Source organism: Lactuca sativa, chromosome 9 (assembly GCF_002870075.4).
Source record: "Lactuca sativa cultivar Salinas chromosome 9, Lsat_Salinas_v11, whole genome shotgun sequence".
NCBI lineage: Eukaryota > Viridiplantae > Streptophyta > Magnoliopsida > Asterales > Asteraceae > Lactuca > Lactuca sativa.
This window is the reverse complement of record NC_056631.2, coordinates 96,528,315-96,538,944: the sequence shown is the minus strand read 5'-3', so window position 1 is coordinate 96,538,944 and position 10,630 is coordinate 96,528,315.

The following is a 10,630-nucleotide window of genomic DNA, read 5'->3' as shown; positions in this document are numbered from 1 at the left end:
TATAATCGCTACCAGCAAACGAATCCAGTTAATAACTTACCACCACTACACTTTTCTCCCTTTATATCTACTTTCGTTTTTTATCTAGGTTAAGAAATTATCACATTGAAATTCATCAGCTTGATGCCGAGAATCTAACCTCACACCAAAACCAAGTTTTCTTCATACAAAAGAGACATCTTGTTCAGAATTCAACATTACCACACCAGATTTTGAAACATAAGATAAAAAGGATTACAATTGAAATAAGTACAAAAAGAAACATGTTGATCAGAAGCATTCGTGAAAGGAATGTGGAGGCCGTCGATGGAAGGGTGATATAGGTCATTGGTAGAAGTGAAAGCACCGTTGGGATTGGAAGAAAGAATAAGGGTGGGATGGTGGGGTGGCTTAGCTTTGTGAAGAAAGAAATAAGGGTCGAAGTTTAGATCGCTCACGGTAGTTCTACCTATAAAAATGATACGAGAAGAAGAAATAGGGAAGGAGGTTCGATGGAGTGTAACGGTTTGTGACGGGGAAAAAAGAAAGACGAAGGAGAGCCCCCATTGTTTTCTACAGGCGACATCCCATCATCTAACTGAATCGCACATGATTCCTCAGATGTTGAATCCAGTAGAGTTGGAGATGTTAAAAGCTTGATTTTCATAGATGTCAGTCCGATTACAGAGAGATCTTGATGTAACTGTAGATCTGTGGACATGATGAGGTGGTGGTCACGGTGGTTGTTGGTGATAACTCAGTGGGTGTACGTGAAATTTTAATTAAGAAGGAAGATATGAGGAAGATGAAGTTTTCCTAGTAAAAGATGTGGGGGTATACGAGAGAGAGAGAGAGAGGTGGGCCCATATTAATTATTTATTTTCTTTTTCATTTAAATTAAAAAGAAAAAAATTAAAAAATTATAACAAAAGGGCATTATAGTCATTTCAATTTTACGAGGGACCAAATCTACGTACAAACATGGCCAAAAGGACCACCAATCCAAAAAAGTCGTGGTTTGGACTAAAACCACAAAAAAATGCATACCACAGGGACCATTTTTGCAGTTTTGTTTAGAATATATTTCAAACATTGTTTGTGTTTGAAGATTGGGACTAGAATTGATGTCAAAGAGATAAAAATTGTCTAAGACTATGTTTAACGTCAATGAGACCGGAACTGGAATTGATGTCAATGTGACAAAAAAAACTAGCTGATAGCTAAAAAACTAGTAGTAGTTATATGAAAACTAGTTGTTATATAAAAAGCTAGCGGATAGTTGAAAAACAAGTTGATATAGTGTTTGGTAAATCTAATTGATAAGCTATCTAAAAGATATATAAAATGACATAAAGAAACATTTAGAAAAAAATGAGTTGTTTTTTGTAGTGGAAAAAAATCAATAAGTTGTTTTTTTAAAAGTATTTGTTTTAGTTTATATATGTTTTAAGGAGTACTTGTCTTTTACAACCCAAAAAATTATAACAAATTTTAAAAAGTTAAAAAATCTAATTTATTGAAATCTCGTTTTTAAAAAAGTTTAAGAGAAATTATTTTCATTGTTGGGTCAAAAATATGGTTTATACTTTGTTTTTCTAAGAAAATATATTTTTATGTAGTTTTTGTGTATTTGTGTACAGTCGTACTCCTATGTACGGCTGGAGATCCTATATATATAGTGAGGAGTGTAGAGGAGTGCACGGCTAGAAGAGAGAGAAAATGAAGAGCATGTTGTAGAGAGAAAAAGTTAGAGAAAAGAATAGTGTGTGAGAGAATCTATTGTAAGGAGCATCATCCATATTATTGAATACATCATTAGATTCACCGTAATTCTTCTTCTTTTTCTCTTCTATTTGATCTGACATCATCCAATTGATTGAGATTCCGCACCATCAATTGGATCTGATTGATACACAAGCAGATCAGGGACTTACAATTGGTATCAGAGCCAATTCAGTGTCAAATTTGAAAAATCATAGAGTGTGAGGTTGAAGATAATTATGGTTTTTGAAGTGAATTCATACTTTTGAACGGAATAATAGTGACGTGTATGTGTGTGTTTTCAAGGTGTACTTGACATTTATGAGCAATAGATGTGTGCATGCTTGATGTTATTCTTCTTCTACTCCTTCTACACTCTACACTCTACTTGATTGTTTGCATTTCATTGATCACTGATTTGGATCCATCAGATTTCGGACTTACATTGCCACACACTTTTTTTTGACTTATTGACTGCTCAAAAAGCCAATAAGTTGTTTTTAAATAAAATCTCATACACCGTAACTTATAAGCTACTTATTTGCTTGTCAAACATAACAACTTTAAAAAATGGGATAATTACTTAAAAGGGTAATATATTATTTGATTTGTACACATTTAGTCACTGACTTTTTTTCGTTCACATTTACCCATTCAACTTGTTAAACTGTACATATTTAGTCCTTATGACCGGCTACTCCAGGTTAGCTGGTAAAATGACTTAACAGGGTTAATATATTTCTCACTTTGTACATATTTAGTCATTAATATTTTTGTACACATTTAGTCTTTAATATTTTTTTTGTTGCAAAATAAGTCATTTTTGTTTTTGTACTTATTCAGTACTTATGAATGATTTCTTTAGGTTTTTCTCGCGACATCTTACATAGGATAGCCATATGGTGGTGGGATAGGTTGAGGTGATCCTGCTATATGTTGTAGGCCAAAATACCTAGTGTGGGTCGGCTGTAAGCCGTAGGCACAGAGGCTCGAGAAAAGTGGTTGGGTTAAGGCAGCATGCTGACGAACCCTGGGTATTCCAGTCTGATAACTGATTGGACCTGTTGCATGTTGGCATTCCAGTTCGATAACTGAGTAGGCTAAGGTATTCCAATCTGATGAGTGTGGCCCGTTATGCATGATAATACGTTTGTTGTATCAAGTATTTTGGGGGAAACTCACTGATATGTGTATTTATATATATATATATATATATATATATATATATATATATATTTATGCACTTTATCATAATATTTTGGCCTTATTTATTCTCTTTTAGAACTAAAAAGCACTCATAATGCGTTGAATTATGTTTTGCAGCTCTTCGTTGTCGATAAAGCACAAAAGAAAATACTGAAGCGGAAACCGGGCTTAGAAGCTAAAAGTAATTAAAAATGCTGGAGCAACAATTATGCCCCGCGTAAATAGCAATTACGCTAAGCGTAGCGACCAAATTGAATTACGCCCAGCGTAACTTAAGGGTACGCCCCGCGTAATGGCTGGCCTCGGATAAGTTCAATCGCGTAGAAATCTTCAGTACGCCCAGCGTAATCCGACTTACGCCCAACGTACGTAAGTCGGCTACAAAGGTTATAAAAGTCGATTTTCAGCTAACCAGAAAGGGGGATTCGACTTCCAACTTAATTTAGTCGATATTAAACTTCTGTTAAGCCGTTTTGAGGGTCTAGAAGGCGGCCGGAAGGCCGTTAAGCTAACGGGAGCGGAGATCGGAAGGGTTGGAGAGCGGATACGTATCGGTAATCCTATGGGTTGCTAACGTGACCATGTTTAGCATTCCATTGTGTTACTATTATGTATTTAGTTTCTGATTTAGGTGTAAAAACCTTTTACTTTGTGTTTATGGCTGAATGAAGCTTTGATTATTAGACTAATTGCTATATTGAATTGTTTATTTATGTTTAATTTATCTTGCCAAGCTTGTTAAAAGATCCTTACGTATTAATGATGATTATTTGTTGTTAATTGTTAAGTGAATTGAGTTGTATAAACATCTGCTTGATTGCTTGTCTCTTATGATTTTGATGACCATCGAGATTATAAGTCTAGGAATAACGAATGTGAAACTAGGATTAACTTGAGAATAAGTAAATTAATGTGTGAGCCTTGTTTGATGACCATCAACAAGAGGTTAAATTGAATTAGTAATTCGATTAACTATATTTACAAGTCTTGCTTGATACGAACTGAACACTAGGAAGCATGTTAGTTTAATCAACTGATCACTGTTTAAATTGACTTGTTTGCTAAAGGATTAGTTATAGTGAACGCGAATCTAATCATTTTAGGAATCGGTGAATAAATGAATTTGTGTATGCAATTGTCTATGTTTTTAAGGTGTAATTTATCTAAACCAAAGTACCTGAAGAGATGTGATTTCATGTTAGTTTATCGAGAGTTGTTAATTGTTAGTTTGAAATTTATTAAACCATTTTCTTTATTATTTTCGTGTGACCTGTAACCTATAATCAAATATATTAAATTAATCCACCGTTTCCTGTGATCGACACCCGGCTTACCTAAGCTATACTGTAATCTGACTAGGTACACTGCCTATAAGTGCATAGATAGTCTAAGTTTGTTAGGTTATAAATATTAAAATTAGTGGGTACTTTTGTGCACATCAAGTTTTTGGCGCCGTTGCCGGGGAACGACTTTCAATTAATTTAGTTTATTTGATTATTCGTTATTTGTTTTTAGTTAGTTTTTTTATTTTATTAGTTTTATTTTCGTTGATATCATTTCACTTGTCGGGAAGGTTTTTGTTGCTATGTGCAGGAATTCGTGATCATACACATTGTTTGGTTTTACTTTTTGCATGGGTTTCTAGATTGCAAGCGATTAGGGAATTCTTGACTTGTTTAGTCTACTACTTTGGGCGATTTGTCCAACTCAATCCACGAGGCGTAGTATAGCAAGGCGTATCGAGGTGGTTAAGTGGAAGACCGAGCTCTTGCTGTTCTTGACTAGTTAGGTCACTTCTTGTTCCGCTTTTAGTTAAAGGTGCAAAGAAAACAAAGGAAATATTCTAACGGGTCCCGAAAGTGGGTGTTTTCACAAACCAATTCTTGCATGCAAAGGTTTTTGATCAACCGTTGTTGTTTGATCTTGACAAAGATAAGTGATTATGACGTCTCATTTTTTATGTCACTCATCGGAAAGTCGTCAACTATTGAAGCAATTAAAAAGAAAAATAATTAATTATAAGTCCGTTAATTAATTAATTAAAAGAAAAGAATTTCGATTAAAGAAAAGGGAATATTTCAGTTTCAGTTACGCCCAGCGTAATTTTAATTACGCCAAGCGTAATGAGCCCCGGATCGCGGATGGATGTTTCACGTAGTTGGGGTTACGCCCAGCGTAAATCAGCGACCAGGTATATCTTTTGACCCTTTGACTTCTTTGTTATTCTTTCAAACACTTCTATTTCGCCGCATAAGCTGTGACGGGCGAATTCTCTCAAAGAATCTCGATTGTGCTTCTTTTCTTGTCAAATTCGACACACAAGTAAATTTTTCGGATACTCAATGGCTTGGATTTATGTTTCAATCGATGCAATTAGCTGCAAAATACCTTTGTTCGAAATCTAGGGTTTATATGTTTCTCGAATTAAGGGCCGATTTCACAAATTTGTGGTTGATTATGGCTTAATTAGACTGATTCGGACCAATGAACTGAACCCTAGGACCTAATTTGGTCTCAATCCCGTCCCACACCGCCGGTTTGAGCTCGGGGACGGACGCCTAGCATACCCCTTTTGACTTCGATTTTTAACTGCCCTATGCAGTTTCCCTGTTTAGTGTTTGCTAAATCGTGATTAAATAAGGCACGGACATGGGAATGATTCGTATTTTTTTAGAGTGGTCCCGTTTTTTTTTTCTGCTATGGACCACGAAGCTGTATATGCCCCCATGTGTTTGCCCTGCTGTGTTTATTGCTTGCAAATTTTGATATGGGTTATGACTTTAGCACAAGCAAAGGAACCAGAACACAGATTCGTGGAACCTGGACGTACGCCCAGCGTACGCTGGATGTACGCCCAGCGTACAGACCATGTCCAGCCCCAATTTTTTTTGGTTTAAAAATTTGTTAATTCTGTGAAATTGTGTTTGGTTTTGTGTTTGTGTTTATTTGTGCTGATTATGGCCCGAAGAACCCAACGGACTAACCCACCCGAGGATGTGACCGATCATCGTTTCTTACAATTTCCGCAAACGCTGAACGATGCAACCCGGGCACGATATGTCAACAGTTTGAGTTTGCTGCTCACCAAAGAGATCGACATAGCACCCTCATTTGATTGGGACTTGGCGACCCGGACTGGACTAGCTGCACTGATCCAGGAATTTTTGCAATACACGCACTCGGACGCGAGTGGTGTGGATTTGTCCGTGTGTCAGGGATGGGCACGATTGTTCAGGATCCAGGAGCATGTTTATCGGGAATTTTTGCTGGAGTTTTACGCTACAGTTTCCTATGATCCTAGGAAGGCACCCAATGACATGACAACTTTTGCGTTCAGACTGGGGGGAGTGAGCCGGGAATGCAGTGTCATAGAGCTTGCAACTCGAGTGGGTATTTACATAGCAGATGAGACGAGGAGTGTCCACTTCCCGGCATTCCTTGCTGATTGTCTTACGGAGCGGCCAGACGACTATAACGAGAACACTTTTGGGGCCGAGATTACGGGAGGAGTTTATACGCCATCTACTGCACGAAGTAGGATGATACGGCCTACTACCTACAGATTGATGCACCGGTTGATTTCCATGACTCTCACGCATCACAAGAATAGTGAGAGAGGGCCTTCGACAGACTTGTATTTCCTATGGGCACTTGTTACTCCTGGGAGGCACCTGAACCTTCCCGTTGCTTTAGCTGCATATTTGGGACGGAGGGCCAGGGGACTTCAGGAGGATAGCCCGATATGCGGAGGGCATTTTATCACGCGGTTAACCCGATCATATCAGTTGCTGATGCGTGAGATCACGAGATCGATGGTGTTCCACGATATGAGGCCGGTGAGCATTCAGCTGTTGGAGTCGATGCGTGTATTGGAGCGGGGTGGAGATGGTGTTTTGAGGGTTCGAGCAGATGATGTGGCGAATGAGGGGGGAGCCGTCGAGCCACAGCCGAGACGGGTCCAGCGGCGTAGACCTGCTCCTCGGGGAGCGCAGCAGGGACCTGAGCCAGAGATTGATATGCGCTACCTAGCTCAGGGCATTGACCGTCTTAGTGAATATGTTGCACATGTGGACAGGCAACAGCAGTGGTTTGGGGATGCGTTGACCGCATTCTTTGCCCACCAGGGGTTTCAGTATTCGGTTCCCTACCCACCACCATTCCAGCCACGACATGATGGGGCCGGTACTTCGGGGACACAGCAGCATGATGATGGAGATGATGAGTGATCCTTTTTATTTTTATTTTGTGTTTTTTTTTTTATTTTTAGTTCAGTTTAGTATTTTTATTTGGTATGTAATTAAACTTTAATTTAGGATGTTTTACTTTTGTTTTCCATGTTGATGCTCTTTGGTTGTTTAGAATTCTGCAGAATTTTTGCCCTTAGAAAGCTGGCAGTAAGTTCAGCAGCTAGGTCCGACTGTTGCTAGAGAGAGTCGTGTGAGAGTTCGAAGATTATAGTCAAGACCCACAATTTGTCACAAGTGTGGGGTGCATATGGATTTCGTGAGCGATTGTTTAGAAGATTGGCATTTTTACGACATTTTGACTCTTATGATATGGATGAGCTGTTCCCACACCATAGAGTTCTATTTCGACGCGAGGAAGACGTATCATCCCGGCTGCCATGACATGGTTGACACTTTCCTATGTTGTGGGGGATTTTTCATCGCGAGAAGAGGATGTCATTCTTGACGAGACGACGTGGTCGACACTTTTCCACGTCATGGTTACTATACATTACATTTGTTTGCAATCTGTTGCACCACGTTTTTGGAGTCGACAATCTTGATTTTATTTTTCGGCAAATTCAGAAGCAACAGTTCCAGTTTTCAGTCTTTCAGCGATAATTGGAGCAACTTGTAGCAGCCCCATTCGATCTCGCCACAACTACCCAGGGGAGTCTGTTCCTTTTTCTCCCTTTTTATGTTCTTAATTAGTTTTAGCATACAATGAGGGCATTGTATGAAATAAGTGTGGGGTAGGGGGTCGGTAAAAGTAAATTAAAATTATAAGAAAAAATGAAATAATAGTTAGGAAATTGCTAGATTTAGGAAATTTAAAAATTTTAAAACTTGAAATAATAGTTTAATTTAGAAAAATCTAGTGATAACTTAAATTTTGCTAATATTGTATGAAATGATCCGATGAGAACTCAAATGTTTAGTTGAGCCAATATACGTTATAGTGCATTTGTGGCCTCCCTTATTTTAGTGAAATCATGGAACAAAAACATAACCCCGCTTGGTTTGAGGGATGCAATATGTTTAGCAGCCTAAACCTGAAATGTATCCAGGAAAATTATTATCATTAACCAATAAAGGTTGAGGTTGAGCGTCTCTGCTTAATCATGTAGGTTTTGAGTGAAAAAAGAAAGGTACATGTAATAAAAAAAAAGGAGAATTACGATTAAAGTTTGAAGAATTTTGGAGCAAATAAAGTGAAGATCAAAAGATCAAAATTCCAAGAAATTCAAAAAGTTGAAGATACCAGAGATCAAATCAAACAAAGGTGGTGAATTCAAAGAAATCAAAGATCAAATGTCAAAGAATTGAAGAATTCCAAAAGAGCTCCATAGTGGTATCGAAAAGTTGTAATTCTAGATTATGTATGCTTAGGTTGCTCAACTAAAAATACCTTGAGGTTAGGAGGTTTTCTGCGGATGGATTCGGAGGGTTGCATAAAATGAGCATTGTTCGGAAAAAGTGGGCAAGTGTTTATGAAGATTGTGAGTACTTAAAGTATGGGGGGTACTTTAGGAAAATTTTAGACACAAATGCATGCGTTGAGGTCTTGACATAATGGCTGAGTTTTAAATGGATTGTTTAGTGCAATATTGGTAAAATAAAAGTAAATTTGCTTGAGGGGCAAGCAAAGGCTAAGTGTGGGGTATTTTGATATGTGTATTTTTTTTATATATATTTTTATGCACTTTATCATAATATTTTGGCCTTATTTATTCTCTTTTAGAACTAAAAAGCACTCATAATGCGTTGAATTATGCTTTGCAGCTCTTCGTTGTCGATAAAGCACAAAAGAAAATACTGAAGCGGAAATCGGGCTTAGAAGCTAAAAGTAATTAAAAATGCTGGAGCAACAATTACGCCCTGCGTAAATAGCAATTACGCTAAGCGTAGCGACCAAATTGAATTACGCCCAACGTAACTTAAGGGTACGCCCCGCGTAATGGCTGGCCTCAGATAAGTTCAATTGCGTAGAAATCTTCAATACGCTCAGCGTAATCCGAATTACGCCCAACGTACGTAAGTCGGCTACAAAGGTTATAAAAGTCGATTTTCAGCTAACCAGAAAGGGGGATTCGACTTCCAACTTAATTTAGTCGATATTAAACTTCTGTTAAGCCGTTTTGAGGGTCTAGAAGGCGGCCGGAAGGCCGTTAAGCTAACGGGAGCGGAGATCGGAAGGGTTGGAGAGCGGATACGTATCGGTAATCGTATGGGTTGCTAACGTGACCATGTTTAGCATTTCATTGTGTTACTATTCTGTATTTAGTTTCTGATTTAGGTGTAAAAACCTTTTACTTTGTGTTTATGGTTGAATGAAGCTTTGATTACTAGACTAATTGCTATATTGAATTGTTTATTTATGTTTAATTTATCTTGCCAAGCTTGTTAAAAGATCCTTACGTATTAATGATGATTATTTGTTGTTAATTGTTAAGTGAATTGAGTTGTATAAACATCTGCTTGATTGCTTGTCTCTTATGATTTTGATGACCATCGAGATTATAAGTCTAGGAATAACGAATGTGAAACTAGGATTAACTTGAGAATAAGTAAATTAATGTGTGAGCCTTGTTTGATGACCATCAACAAGAGGTTAAATTGAATTAGTAATTCGACTAACTATATTTACAAGTCTTGTTTGATACGAATGGAACACTAGGAAGCATGTTAGTTTAATCTACTGATCACTGTTTAAATTGACTTGTTTGCGAAAGGATTAGTTATAGTGAACGCGAATCTAATCATGTTAGGAATCGGTGAACATGAATAAATGAATTTGTGTATGCAATTGTCTATGTTTTTAAGGTGTAATTTATCTAAACCAAAGTACCTGAAGAGATGTGCTTTCCTATTAGTTTATCGAGAGTTGTTAATTGTTAGTTTGAAATTTATTAAACCATTTTCTTTATTATTTTCGTGTGACCTGTAACCTATAATCAAATATATTAAATTAATCCACCGTTCCCTGTGATCGACACCCGGCTTACCTAAGCTATACTGTAATCTGACTAGGTACACTGCCTATAAGTGCATAGATAGTCTAAGTTTGTTAGGTTATAAATATTAAAATTAGTGGGTACTTTTGTGCACATCACTCACTAAACTTTATGCTTACCCAGTTGTTTATGTTTTTAGGTTATATCGTTGATCGTGGGAAGGCGAAGGCATGACTGTACACATTCATCAATAGTATTGAGGATTCCACGTTTCTTATATTACTCTGATTTATGATAAATATACTTTGGAATAAACGTTGTTTTCTTAATAATAAATATATAATCAGGGGCTTTTGCCTTATTTAAAAAATGAAAATTTTTTGTTGTGAAAATGAGACGTTACACATAAACATCAACAACCCTACACACTTCATCAATGATTGTCTCATATTCATAAGTATTGAATAAGTACAAAAACAAAAATGACTTATTTTGAAACAAAAA